The following is a 15,030-nucleotide window of genomic DNA, read 5'->3' as shown; positions in this document are numbered from 1 at the left end:
GCCTCTCCCTTTATACATGTTTGCAATTGTTGATGTTCTCAGTTAATTGCATATGGATAATGAATGAGTATGGGCTTCATTAAGTATAAAGGATAAATAAGTTTACTTGGTTGCGAAACACAAACTAAGTATGTTAATGTGAAGTAGGCGTAGTCCACGAATGTTGGTATTTTTAAAAAGAAAGCGTTCGGTGGTGCCGCACCTCGCTACAAGCGGTTGGAATACCACCACAGGTGTAGGGGCGTGACAGTTGGTATCGGAGCTCGGTTGGAGCTGGTGAAGCAAGTGTGGGTACACTTGGAAATTTGACAGTTGATGACAGTGGAAGCAGGTTTAGCAGGGGTAAAGCTCGGTGCTTGGACCAAGCTGAACGACAAGGCATGGCAAGTTTGGGAGAAGGTGGAAGGAAGATCTTGCTTACCTTGGACAGGTTGAAGAGGTTGAAGGGATAGAAGCCCCGTATCCGTGAAGAACTTGAAGCCTTGGAAAAGAATGTTGAAGAAGAGCTTCTTCAACTTGGTTGGACAATGGAGCAAGGTGAAGTTGCAAATTGTGCTATCAAGGAAGAGGAAGCCGTGATAGTTGAAGATGTTCCAGACATGACCATGATGGAGGATGAACTTGAGGATGATCAAGTTGGACCAGGATCGTGCAGTTTGTGGACATGGATGAATGAGGAGGAGCCTCATGATGATATAAGTACCATTGACACTTGTGTTTCATTTGGACATTTGGTGGATGGACCGTATGCAGGGAGAGGCAAAGCCAGTTTGCCTATGCTATGGAGGATCTTGCCATGGATGACTATGATGGAACCTTGTATGGAGAAACAAGGATTGTCAACTGTTGTAGGACTTGTTGGGGTTGTTTGTGACCTTATGATAGAAAGTGCAAAGGCCCTTGACAAGGGAGGAACATGATGATCGTTGTGGAGGATTGGGTCATGCTTTAGCCACATGGATATTTGGCTAAGTGCCCGGCATGACTCATGGACAGGTTGATGAGGGCACATGCTTGTGATGATGCTTGGGTGGACTTCTCATGGTCGAGACCAAGAGCAAGTCTTGGTGGTACCTTTGGTGGAGGAGCTGTGATGGAAGGGACTCATGATGATGATGATATGGTTGGGTGACCGAGTTCACTAAACCGAAGATTGTAGACTTGGATGAGGATGGCCGGTGGTTGTGATGAATCTACTTGGTTGGACTACATGGAAAACTTAGTCATGGACATCAGGTTGGAGGCATGGAACATGGCAATCTTATGCAGGGACATTATGTGGGAGCACTTGTAGCGGTGTCATGGACATCCAATGAGGAGTGCCAAGGAAAGGATGTTGTGCAGATAGATTTGTTGGTGTGACATGGAGACTTATTACTTATGAGTTGATGGAGAGGTTGTGCACTCTTGTACAACAAGGCCATGGACTTGGTTGGATTTGTGAGCTGATTATGGAGCATTCCTACTACATGGAGATGTTGGTTGGAGATGACTGATGGAGCCCATGATGACATGAGATTGTTGTGACTTTTAGGGACTTCATACATGGTGGACTTAGAGGATTTGATGCATTGAGGAGCTGAGGTCAGGAGACTTTGATGCAGTATGGGATGCATACTTTCAAAGTACATGTATGGGCATGGCTTGGAAGAGTGACTTGATGTAGAGGATCGATATGAGACACTTTGGAGTGATGGAGTTACAATGATGATGTTGATGCCTTGACTTGGGCATGGGTTGAGCCGAGACTCAACTATCTTTCTATACATGAGAGCTGATCTGATCGAGGATCATGAGCAGCACATGGATAGGTGAGACAAGTGCATACTTGTTTCTATGGAGACTTGAGGATGGCACATTGCAGATGATGAAGAGGCTTCATGGACCTGAATGGGGCACATCGAGAGTTGGTTTGAGGAGATGGTCTCTTCACATGGAGGAGAGACACATATGGACAACATGTTGCAGATGAGATGGATGGAGTTTCCATGGACCTGAGCATGGATTATGGAGATACATACCTTGGTATGGTGAGCTTGGTGGCAGTGGTCACTAGGCCGGGACATAGTGGGGAAAGAGTCTCTACATATGTTGCAAGGATGTTTGCCTTGTGTAGAAAGGTCGACATCATGGATGAATGATGATCTTGGTGGAGAGCTACCGGGATGGTATGTTGTCGAGGACGACAATGATTTCAGGTGGAGGAGGATGTAAGGACCTCCGGTTGCGGGTGCGACGGGCGCCGGGCAAAGGGGTGCACGAGGGCGCGCGGGCGCACGACGGGCGCGTGCTGAACGGGCGTGCGACGGTATGTGGGCGGATATGCGATGAAACATGCGACGTTATGGACAACACCTAAAAACGACTAAGTGTTGGGGCAAGTTTATACATGCGATAGGAGGAGCTTGCGTTTGGAAGCAAGCCGACTTGTTAATAAAGGCCTTGTGGGTGTATTGTGGGGTCGGCCAAAGGGCTGACACCCCCATGTGAACCACGTAGGAAAGGTATATACATATGAGTGCGAGAGCTCATTCATTCATTCAAGACTTTCGCTCATAGCCTTCGCATAAGACAAAAGGAGTGCGCAGATTTAGTGAGGAAATGCGCACACCTCATGCGCATTAGACTTGAAGGTTTGTGCAGGTTGTCTTGGTGGATGGTTGGCAAAGAGTGCCATGCGTGAGTGGATTCTTGGGTACGGTTTCGTGCAGGATTTGGTAGGAAGGTTGGGTGGCTCGGGTGAGCACCTCTTCTTATGCAAAAGTGCACGACACGTTGTAAAAGGCAGGTGGCCTGTTTATTGTAAAAACTGGTTAAGTGTGAGACTTGGTTCAGCCAAGACACACTGTTGTATTGTAATCTGATATTCTTAATAAAATTGTTGGGCAGACTTTTAGGGAGTTGCCCCTCGCTTTATACTTGTTTGCAATTGTTGATGTTCTCGGTTAATTGCATATGGATAATGAATGAGTATGGGATTCATTAAGTATAAAGGATAAATAAGTTTACTTGGTTGCGAAACACAAACTAAGTATGTTAATGTGAAGTAGGCGTAGTCCACGAATGTTAGTATTGTTAAAAAGAAAGCGTTCGGTGGTGCTGCACCTCGCTACAAGCGGTTGGAAGACCACCGCAGGTGTAGGGGCGTGACAGGTTGAGTGATGTCTTCTAACAGAGGTGGTGTAGTATTCAGAAAGTTGTAGTCCATTGGGCATTGGAGTTAGTGATTGTGTGCTGCTGAAAGTGCTTGCTGAAAATAGTGATACTACATAGCCAAGCAGGCATCCATGAACAAATTTTTAAGTTTGAAAGGTGATGGAATGAAACCAAGCAGTGGAAGGCAGTTAAGGATTTTCCACTATGCTGACAGAGGGGAAAAGTGGGAACAATAACCAGGAGAAATTAAAAATTCCTAGATAGTATTCACCATAGAAGAATTAATGTAAACATGAGCAATTAAGAGTTTCAAATTCATAACTAATCCTGAAGAAAACATAATTAGTGACAGATATTGAGCTTAGGGTGTACTTAAACAAAACCTAAGCTATTCCTTTTCTCTATTGCTAAGACCATGGAACATATACCATATGTGAATTCTGTAAGCGAAGAAAATAAAAACACGGTTTACGGAAACTTATTGTAGCATGAAATGACACAGGAATTCTGTAGCAGCGAGCAATCTCATCAAATTTGATCCAGACAAGCAGAAATCAGGAACTCTAACAGCTCTTTACATTAAAGTCTGAAAATTTACAACGCGGCTCTTAAGAGAGAATCATCAACCAACCCCAAATACATTCTATGGGGCGGTATATATATACAAAAACAAGATACAAAATATCTATATGATGAGTTATTGACTCATAAATTCTTTCACCAACTCCTAAGGAGCAGCTGATGAAGAAGTAAATGCTGTAGTAAAGATAAATATAACAGCTGTTCTTTCTGTCAGATAAATTTGACTTTTGAGCCCAATTGAGTCGATTGGGGCTGCGTTTTTTGGGCTTTTTGTCCCAGCCCTTTGCTTTGTCATTGATCTGACCTGCTCTACCTGTTGTTTCTCTGCTTTATCCGGTGCTTGGGATTCAAACTTGCTGACCTGTAGCTGACATGAAATTTGAAAATTGAAAAAAAGAGCGAAAGGACTGATATCACCTAGGCAAAATGGCCAGCATTGCATGCCACCAATCCTCAGGAGGAAGCTGATGCCTTTGTATCTTGACGAGTGTCTCATCAGCCTTTGTATACTTGTAATAGTTGGGTGGCATCTCAAACAGATGGTTAACTTCATGTTCCATGTAAAATAAGTTTTCCAGCTTGTCATAGAGAGTCTGTCCTGAAGGAGGTCCTGCTTGTGCTGGAGAACTTGATGAAGCAGTAATCTGATTTGTGACATAATTATTGAGCCTAGTTGCATATTGGTCACGTGTCAATAACCTTCTAGTGCTGGTAAATAGGCTGGGCAATCCTTTAGTCTGTAGTACTGCAAGATTTATTTCAAAATTGTCTACATCCTTTTGGATTTCCCAACATCTTGCTTCTAGTGTTTGCACAAAGCCTCTTAATGTGAGCACCTTCTTTGCTGTCAATATGCCATCTGTTATGTTCATGATCTGCAGTGCTGCCAACTCTTCCTTAGTCTGATGATTTAAAAAGTTGATCATTTTGTTGGCCTGCTCAGGCATGTTTCCCAATCTACTTTGGCTCTCTGAATTTCAAACTGAGCTAGGCCAATTAGTTCTGTCTGTTCATACATAGCCTGAATTGACCTCCATTGGCCAGTGATTGACTGATTAATCTTGGCCCATAGAATCTTCTTTATTTCAGCCAGGGTTTTGTCCAAAGACAGCTCTTTCTCCAAGGCTTTATTTTTGTCATTCAAGGCCTTAATTTCCCTTGTTTTTTCAGCTACTGTCATTTTGGACTTATCATATTTTCCTTCTAGGTTAGCCAACTGTTCTTTGGCCTCTTTTAACTCTATTTCCTGAAGCTCTAGTTCCTTGATAGCTTTTATCATTTCATCCATGCTCATGCTTGATTCAGGTGTTGTTGTTGTTGCTGCTGTAGCATCTGTAGTTGTTGGGATGACTGCTGGCTGTGTAGGAGGAACAGGGACATTAGCTGGAACTGCTAGAGATGGCTGGGAGGTCGACTCTCCCTGCTTGCTCTGGGCTTCTCTTTCTAATTCTTCCTCCATCTGTATAATTCTTTGGTTCATTTGCATAAGCAAATCCAATGTATCCTCAGCTTCTTTCTTTTGTACTAGCTCTGCAGTTTGAGGGTGTTCAGTAGGAAGCAACCTCAATCATTTTTTTAATGCAACAATATCATCATCCTTCTTTTTCATAAGTGCCCTCACACCTTTAGGATCCTTAGGATCATGTCCTAAGTCAACAATAATGTCCTCCAATGTTTTTATTCTGTTATCTTTAGCTGAGGAGGACATTCTTTCCAAATCTAACTGAGTGTTAGTGTTCTTCAATGATTCCTTCAATTCATGGGCCAATGTGGCCTTGTCTGCCAGTGTGGCATAGACCATTTCCCATGTCTGCTTGTGTAACTCTATTTGATCCATGGGGTGAATGTCCTTGGCCAGGACCTCTAATCTTGTCTTGACATAGTCTGCAGCTGACTGTGGCTACTAAACCTTGGGCTTGAAGTGGGTGAGAATCGTCCTTTCTTCTTTAATATCATATGCTGCCATCAATATTTCCTGCTTGGCAGGTGTTGCCTTTAGGAATTGGTCATACAATTGCACTCTTAGTAGCTCATTTTGAGCTTTGATCTCTTTAAAAGTGGCTTTGATGCTAGCTGGTCTCTTGCTTTGTTGTGTGGAGGAAGACACCTCTATGGCATGTTGTCTATCTTGCTCTTGCTGAAAAGAGCTTGTAGGTGTATGTTGGCTCGCCTCCCTTCTCAGGCTTTCTATGACTTCTTCACTAAATTCCTCCTCAAATGGAGGATCAAATCTTTGCTTTTAAGATTCAGGATGCTGCGTAGATCCACTAGCAGGTGTGGAGTCTTCTCGGTCTCGTTTTCTGCCTCTTTCTTCATGGGCAGGAGTTTGTAAACTGGCATTTGGGGTGCCTCTGTTTGCTGTGGAGGAGCCTGTTCTTGGGAGTGTTCCATTGAAGTGGTAGGTTGTTCTATGATCACCTGTTCTGTATCCATTGCCTCTTTTCCTTTAGTTGTACCTGTTGCTGATGTAGATGCTCCTTGGGAAGCTTGTGAAGCTGCAGTTGTAGATGTACCCACTTCAACTTGGTATGGTAGCTTGAAAGTTACCTAGTCAGCAGAATCCAAGTCAAGAGTTTTTTCAAGATCTTTAGCATTGTGCTCCATAATTTCCTCCTGAGTGAATTCTTCAACTAATGTGCCTTGTGCCCACCCATCTTGATTAGCATATTTTTCAATGTGTGGGATTTTGCAATGTTCATAGGGTGTCAACCTATATTTGACTCTTCTGGCACTAATAAAGCCAAGTGGGTCATAAGGGACCCACCATAAACTTCTTTTCAACTTAAGTTGATCCTTCAGTATTAGGTCAGCATCTTGCCAACCTTCCTTCTTGTTCATGATAAAGGGGCCTAGGTGGTCTTTAAATTTCAGGCGAACCTTCTTCTTGGTGCTGTGAAAATGAGTCAGATATGAATTGATAAGCTGCCTGTAGTATTCCAAGGCAAACAGTCTCATTGGTACATATCTTGGGAGCCTATAAGGACAAAGCTCACAGCCATAGATTCTGATGACTGTGTGATCCTGGTATAGGTACCAATCACCTAATTTGTAGCTCTTAGATAGCTGCAATATCTTCTGCATCTCATAAGCTATTCTGGGAGGAGGGGCTTTCATTAAGAGGCAAGAGACTGGATAAACAAACTGGTCAATGAACTCACAGTAAGAGTAAGGAGAATGTTGGACTTGATGGAATACTGATGACCAGAAGAAAACAGATCTTCTTTCTCCCTTTGAATCCAATTTCTTGATGGCACTGGAAGCTTTCAGATTGATAATACATGAACAAATGATAGATGTATGAGGAATATTTGAAGACTCCCTCCCTATCTAGCTTTATGAGCTGGTCATGAATCTTGTTTGCTATGAACTTGGCATAATTATACTTGATAGCAGGAGGCTGTCCTTGGCTGAACGAAGACAACAAAACCAGTACTGTCCCATCCACATGTTCACTTTTTTTGAAGCCTAACACATAGGATATCATGTATACAAGTAGCTTTCCCACCTCATTGAAATGGACATATAGGAATGGAGGTGGCTCCTTAGGTTGGCAATCTGCCCTCATAAATGTCTTAGCAATTATTTCAATCTTGGGGCCGGGGAGCCAGGAGGCTTCTTCCAGCAAGTACTTCATGGAGAAGGGAAATAGTAGCTGAGTCTGTTTGAAATTTAACATCTTGTTCATGGAGTTAGGAGTGATATAAAAAAGTATGGTCCCAGATGGAGACTTGACAGCTCTCTGATTTGGCTCATAGTTTTCATCACAGGTGAATAATCTCAGGAAAAATATTGACAGAGGGGAGCAAATAATGTGGCAAATTGGACTCCCATATGCCATACATGTCAGAGTTGTTTATAAAGTTGTTTCTTAGCTGGCAGTAGGTATGCAAATGATTCTTGTCCCCAACTAGGTCTTGAATAAGATAATCTGTGTCAGCCAAGGCCATTGACTCAAGCTCTTTGCTTGGTGGATTCATGGGAGTGATGTTTAGAGCTGATGGAGTGGCCATTACGCAACTTTTCAATGTTTGAGCTTGGAAGGAAGATCAAGGCAACAGCTGGCTAAACAAACTTGTTTGTGAGGACTAGCAGAGGAACCTGGGACTGAATTCAAATGTAACAATAGCTTTGACTGTTTGGCACTATGATGAAAAAGGAAATCTTTGCAGAGTTTTTAGGCCAACTTCCCTTCTCCTTAGCGAATTCTCTGGATTTAGGGACTGTGGGGAAAAATTCAGAGGGGAAAGGGATAATTGCAGCTTAAAGGACTAACATTTCCAATGGGATGAGGCGGAATTGGGCAATGCCGGGCTGTTACAAGATTTTGTCTGGAGGCCGAGCTTTAAAAGGAGTTTTTGACGGTGAAATTGTAAACGGGCGCGGGTTTACAGGGTTTCTTTTGAGGTGAAGGCTTATCAGTGGATTTTGGGGAAGTGTTAGGTGCAGTAGAGTTGCTAATTGAGGAATTTTTCAGGTTTGCAGCATGTAAAACGGAGAAAAAAGGGAAAAACAGGGGCGAAGAGGGGAAATTCGGCAAATACCTGGTTAAAACGGCGCCGAGGGTGGACGAGCTGGTACAATGGCAAGCTATGGAGTCGAATTGCAGGCTGCAACGGCTTGGTTGGTCGAATCCGAGCTTTGGGAGTGAAAACGGTAAAAACAGCGAACCAGAGCTTTACAAATTGACCAATGAAAATGACCCAAAACGGTCGTTTGCACGCTTTTTATACAAAAAATGACATTTTGGCACTTTTGGCGCTTTTTTGGGATGACGTCAGCATGACGCCATCGGTGGGCCTCGGGTACGGATGGGTGACGGGGCAGTGATGTGGCAATGACACGGTGGCAGGGGGCGGGCACAAAGCGGTGAGGTGGTGGCAACGTGGCAGAGCATCGGCGGTGCGAAGGTGATGTCATGGGAAGACGTGGCGCCAACGTCACATAGGGGAAGCGATTTGTGGTTTCATATCGCACCGCTTTTGCGCAGAAGTGGTTTCGGCGGAGGGGGCCCCGACACAGCCGGGAGGGCGACACGTGGCGGGAGTACGACAGGAAAACCGCCCATCTCCCGGACGTTAATCCTCGGCATATCGGGACAGGAAAAGACCCGCCCACCATAGATCTTGGATGGGCCAGATCTAACGGCCGACGAGACGGATAAGGCGGCAGATGGTTAGGGATGGGGCCCGCGTACATTTTATTATGTGTTTTTATACGGCGGGGGGGGGAACTATAATAATATGGGTTTTTATGGGTTTTATACAACATGGGTATGATTTGAACCGATTTATCACAAAATATGAACGTAGAGTGACATAGAAAATGGTTCATGAAGGGGGGGGGGGGGACGGCTATCAATTCAACCAGAGTTTAACTGATTCCAAGGGGCAAACGCGGAAGGGCTAAATATAAGTCTCGGATGGACTTAATATTTCCCCAAACTTTTGGAATGTATGGCTATAGTGCCAAGGGGTAGGGATATTATTATTTTTGGGATTTTATATAGTTTTAGTAGCAATAGGGATGGGAAAGTAGTTAGGGAGCTATATAGTAGAGTTTAGGAGTTAATATGAGTTTATGAGGTGAAAATAGAGCAGAAGGCTAAGTTTTAAAAATAAAAATTAGACATAGGGGTAAATGAGAGTGGGGGATTGATTTTACACAAGAAATGTGGCTTCTTTTCTTTGAGGAAAGCCAACATTTAACTTGATGTTTCACAAAAATGAAGTAAAACTAGGACTTGTTGGGCAGATCCCAAGGTCCTTTAGGGGGATGTTAGTAAGAGACTTTTAGGGGGAGTGAAGGGGAATTAGACATGCTTCCAAACTTTGCCATCATAACACAGCATTGGTACTTCTGCCACTGATGAGATGAGCTTTCTTTGTCAAGGCCAAAACTGAAGATGATCTTGCTTCTGCAACCCCAGGCTACCTACCCAGCTTAATACACCTAGCATTTTTTGTTACTTCAGGAAGGGTGCACTTAGACTTGCAAACCCTGACTGCCCTCCTATCTAAAACTACCCTTATTTCTGCCAGGGGCTCAGATTAAGCTGTTGAGCGCCCAAGATTCTCTACCTATCTACAAATCTGCCAAGATTAAACAGTTTGGACAGATATTCATTCTTTACATTCTACAACAAGAAATTGAAACCTAGGGAGGCCAAGATTAAGCTGTTTGGCCTTCCCTTAGCTGAAAACTCTTCAAAAATGGATTAACACATCAAAATGGAAAACAACAATGGCATTTAGACTAGCACACTTGTATGGCCTCCTCTTTGGCCTCTTTTGGAAATATGGAGCGTTGCAGCATGCAAAGTATGACATATTTGGCATGTAAAAATGTCAACCATGAAATATGAACACCTGTTGCAACAGGAAGCTAACAGTTGCAATGGGTTGTTGGTTGTCAATTGAGGACTATCTAGGAGAAAAAAATTCTCCTATATACACTACCCACAAGTGGTGGGTAATAGGACCCCAATTAAAGATTGGGGTACATGAAACCGATGGACCTAGCCTCTTAGTTGACCCATGAAGAAACAAGGGCTAAGGAAGTGAAGAGGGTGATGACCAAAGAGGAAAGTGAGCCCTTGTACATCAGATCAAAGCTAGTAAGTCGCAAGGATGACATCAGTAACCACAAATTCATCTCCATTGATCCCCAGTTGGCCCCTCGGTACATGGCAACACAAGAACAATATATCCTCCATTTCAAAGACACCTTTAGGTTGTTGGGGACTGAGAACTTATAGGCTTGCCAAAGGAGATGGCATGCTCTGCCTCACAGTTTGCAAATCAGAGAGTATCACTCTCCTGAAAGACTAAGGAATGCCTTGGAGAGAACCCCACTTTACAAAAGGATCATTCAAAGGTTGAAGATCAATTGGATAGGGCTCAAACTCAGTCCTCCCTTACTATTGGGCCTACAGGAGAGAAGAGACCAAGAAGAAGAACAAAGGGAGTGGGCAGACATAGAAGAAAATGTAGGGTTTTATCCATAGGAAGGCAGACCATCTGAGATGCCTTGGGATGTCAGAGAGACCGCCAAGGTCTTGAATGAACTTCACATTAGTGAGTGAGTTGCTCAGAGGGTGAGTAACACCTTCAACAGGGGGGTGATGATGGGTCCCATCAATAGGTATATTTTGAGGCCCATTGTGCTATCCTCCACTGCTTAAACTCTCTTTTTCTCACATTAATTTACATTTCTTAGTCATAATGTGCTTAGTAAGGAGTCTAAAGGGTGCATGTCATATTTCATGGCCTCGTGTGCTTAATATGCAGGAAAAAGAAGCATTTTTTGAGAAATTTACTATGTAGGGGCACGTTGGAGGCATCTAGAGAGAATATAGGACACTTTTCCACTACGTTAACTGTCCAACTCAACTTGAGTCCCAAGATTCCTCACCAACATCTCAAATTCCACTAGCAGTTGATGAGCTCAAGTTCATGTGGAGATCTAAGGGAACTAGATCCACCAATTTCGAGATTTTGGATGGAAGAAATCCTCCTTTCAAGGGAGCTTCCCCTCAATTACTTTTTGTATGAATAAAAAAGCCTAAGGGCTCATTAGGATTCAAAATATTAGAGCTAGGAAGAGTTATTGAAAGCCAAGTACTTGAGACTCTTATCTCCATTTTGAGATTATGCATTTGCACTCTATTTTATGATAATGAAAGCTCCTTTGTTGATCTACATATGATTTAGCTTAGGAGGGATGAAACCCTTGGGTTAGGACCCAATCCATGGGCTTTAGTCCCTCTCATGTATTTTTCCTTTTTTCTTGTTCAAATTTTTGTACTTCTTCCCTTTTTTAAGTAGGAATTAGATTTCAAAAATGTAGTTGCAGTTTTGATCACCACCTCTCATGTGGGAAATGTGGTTGGAAGGTCTACAACAACAAGAAAAAATATGTGTTTTTGTTTCCTTGGAATTTTATAGGTTTTGAGTTGAAATTATTTTGCATGCTTGGTTTCTGCACCTTATAAGTTAATATCATGATTTGGAAAATAGATTAGATGCATGTTATAGGATAGAATAGATCTTGAAGAAATAAAATTCAACTCATCCTTTCCACTTTGATTAATTTTGTTGCAATATTGATTAGCAGATGTATGATCTTGATTTTTAATCTGCAGGTGCTAACAGTGACTTGCAGGGGTTGACACACTCATCCACATCTACTTATACATTACCATCCTTCTCCCGAACACCTCATATTGCTCTCAAGTTTTACCACCGAGATCATCTTTTCAGGATTAATGAAGGACACTGTGGGCATGAATTTTGTGCAATATGAGCCTCTGAAGGGTGCTAAGCTTGGAAAAAGGCCTCACACATCCTTCATCCACTCTCATCCACCTCCCTCCACCTTCAAAATGCCTTCCTTTCCCTCATAAATCTCTCTAACCCAATCATGTAGCAAAATAGGGCAATCTTGTAGAAAACAGGGTTTCCAGTAGCCACGGGGGCTTCACTCAATAAACCTCTGAGATATCACGTGTGTTTGTGGCATACTAAAAAATACCCCTAATTTGACTACATATTAGAAAATACCACTAAAAATCACATTATTTAACCTCGGACCAATATGAACACAATAAACCTTCCCCATTTGAAAAACCCCTACTTTCACTATATATTCTAGGTATCCATTTTTTCATTAACATATTTTATACCCCTTTATATTTTTTCATTAACTTTGAGCTCCATTTTTTATACCCGCCAATATAAAAACCCTTTACCCCCTATATATCCTCCAATGCAAAATGTCATTTTTTCCTCAATATATATCCCCCAATATGAATGCACATGGTATGATATTGCTCACCTAGTGAAGGCCCCATCCCTGTAGCACCTTGTAGCATTCCTGTAGCACTACACAAACGCAGCCAGATTTTCCCTAGGATCTTGATTTTTTCATTTTGAGATTGAATGATGAGCCCCAGGCTTTGAATCTATGATTAAGGAGACCCAAGGACCACTCTAGGTTTTGAGATTGAATGATGAGCCCCAGGACTTTAATCTATGATTAAGGAGACCCAAGGACCACTCTAGGCCCCTCCTTCCTCCACTGCAAGCACAAAACAACAAATAGAGTTAGGAAGCAAATTTTCACATTTGAATCACAACAAGTGTTCTCTTATGTAGTGATTAAAAACTTTGTTGTTAATGTTAAAGCCATCTTACACTCATTGACATGAAGGGAAACTCTTCAATGCAAATAAATTAGACTTAGTTTTTAAATTTCCTAGTTATGTGTTGTAGACTGAATTTCTTCTTTACAAGCAATTTGCAATTAGAATAATGATTTCCATTCCGCAAGCAAATTATTGATTTGATTTGTTTGCAAATAAAGTAGCATGGTTTATTTCTGCAACTAGTGTAGTCTCTCCCTTTCCTGCAATTACAATTAATCTTTAAATCTAATGAATGGCACTTTCATTTATGCAATTAGGCTAATGCTCCTTTCCTTGCAATTAGGGTATGTTTTTGTCTTTCCATAGAAAATATCTTTGTAGTTAGTTGAAGGAGTGGTATTTTCTTACCTTGATCTTATCCAATGATTGAGGGTGACATGAGTAGAACTTTACTTACTGTACATATAGCATTGTCACCCTTAAGTTTGTACGAACCCCGGGTTGATAATTTAAATTGAGAGTCTTGAGAGTTGTAAAATCCTTGATGCAATATCAGGGCTCATCATAGAGCATAATGAAGATGTTTTCAACATAGTTTTTTAATATGCAAGTGTTCAAAATAACATGGGAATTGAAGTTGAAGGCCAAATTGTTGATAAGTTTGATGCAGATTTGAAGCTCATTAGAGAATGAATTGAGAAGCCAATTGGACAAATTGATGATAGTCTTAAAGCAGCAATTGGAATAAAATAATTAAATGAAATGATGAACAAGAAAAATGAGAGTGATTATGATTTTACATGTTATCTTAATGATGATATTAAGTGTACATATTACAGGAAAAACAGTGGTATCTGATGATGAAAGTGAAAAGAAAGTCATGGAAATATGTGGAGAAGAAGAAAATATTGAAGAAATATTTCAATTTTGGAGTTTTGAAGAAATTAAATTTTACTATGAGTTAATGTTATTGCAGCAATCAAGTGATCAGGTATATGATAATGATAAATTAAATTAAATTTTGTTTATAAGCTTGATGATAGTGAGTTTAAATGGCGACAAACCATAAGTAAGCAAATTATTGAAGAAGAAATTTTCATAATGTTAACAAGAAAATTCAAGAGGAAACTACAACAACATAAGGTGAACAAGCATGAAGCTTTCAACAAGAAAGCAAAGTTGAAAATGAAAGTGAAGCTGAAACAATTTCTAGGGTATAGAATTTGGAAAAAAAAAAAAATGGCATTGTAAAAGTGTTAAGTCATTGTAAGCCTAGTTGATACTTAGACCAACATGAATGTTTAAGTGATGATTGAGTGAATTTTTTATTGTAAGTCTAACCTACATAGTTGAATCATGATTAAGGTTGAGTCATGTTTGAGTTACATTGACTCATATGGTCATAATTAAGGAGGAGTATTAGATATAGTAAATAACTCTTGTAACATATAATGTATGAAGTGAAGTGTTGAGTTGAATTAAAAATGCAAGTAGAGTGAGTAGAGTGAGAGTTTCTTAAGTATGAATTAGCCACAGAAAAAGAAAGGCAATTCAACATGATTCCATATTTAGTAAGTCAAAAACCAAAAAAAAGGAAACTCAATAGTCATGTATGTAAAAAGAAATTATAAATATATATTTTTTTAGGTGTGCAACTTATGTATTTTCCTCCTCTACCTTTCCATCACAATACAGCACAGAGACATGTGATACCTTATCCAAAATGCATCTGATCTTTTATTTCCTTTTCAGTACAAATAGATAAGGTCTTTTATGGTCTTTTCAATAGAAATAGATAAGGCCAGGAAGCGCAGTGCGCTGTATGTCTCCAAATTAATTAATACATTATAATTAAAGTTCACCTCATGCATTCCAGCAACCAGATACTTCATTAATGGCCACTACGCACGATTTGCGGCGTTACAGTGTATAAAAGTGGAACAGTCTATGTATATGGGATAGCATTAGTATAAAATTCATGTGCGGGTATGACCAGAATTGCTCTTATTATTGTTTTTCTTCGACATGCATATCACGTCGTTCAATTATATTGAAATTTGAGATGGGCAAAAGAGTGGATTTTAAACCCGACAACCACATTCAAATGATTTATTTATATCGAAGATGCCATTAACCTTTCAACTTGTATC

The sequence above is a fragment of the Pinus tabuliformis genome, chromosome 3_1, assembly GCF_031772625.1.
Source record: "Pinus tabuliformis cultivar Carrire ecotype Pingquan chromosome 3_1, CPIR1, whole genome shotgun sequence".
Lineage (NCBI taxonomy): Eukaryota > Viridiplantae > Streptophyta > Pinopsida > Pinales > Pinaceae > Pinus > Pinus tabuliformis.
Note: the sequence above shows the minus strand (reverse complement) of the source record.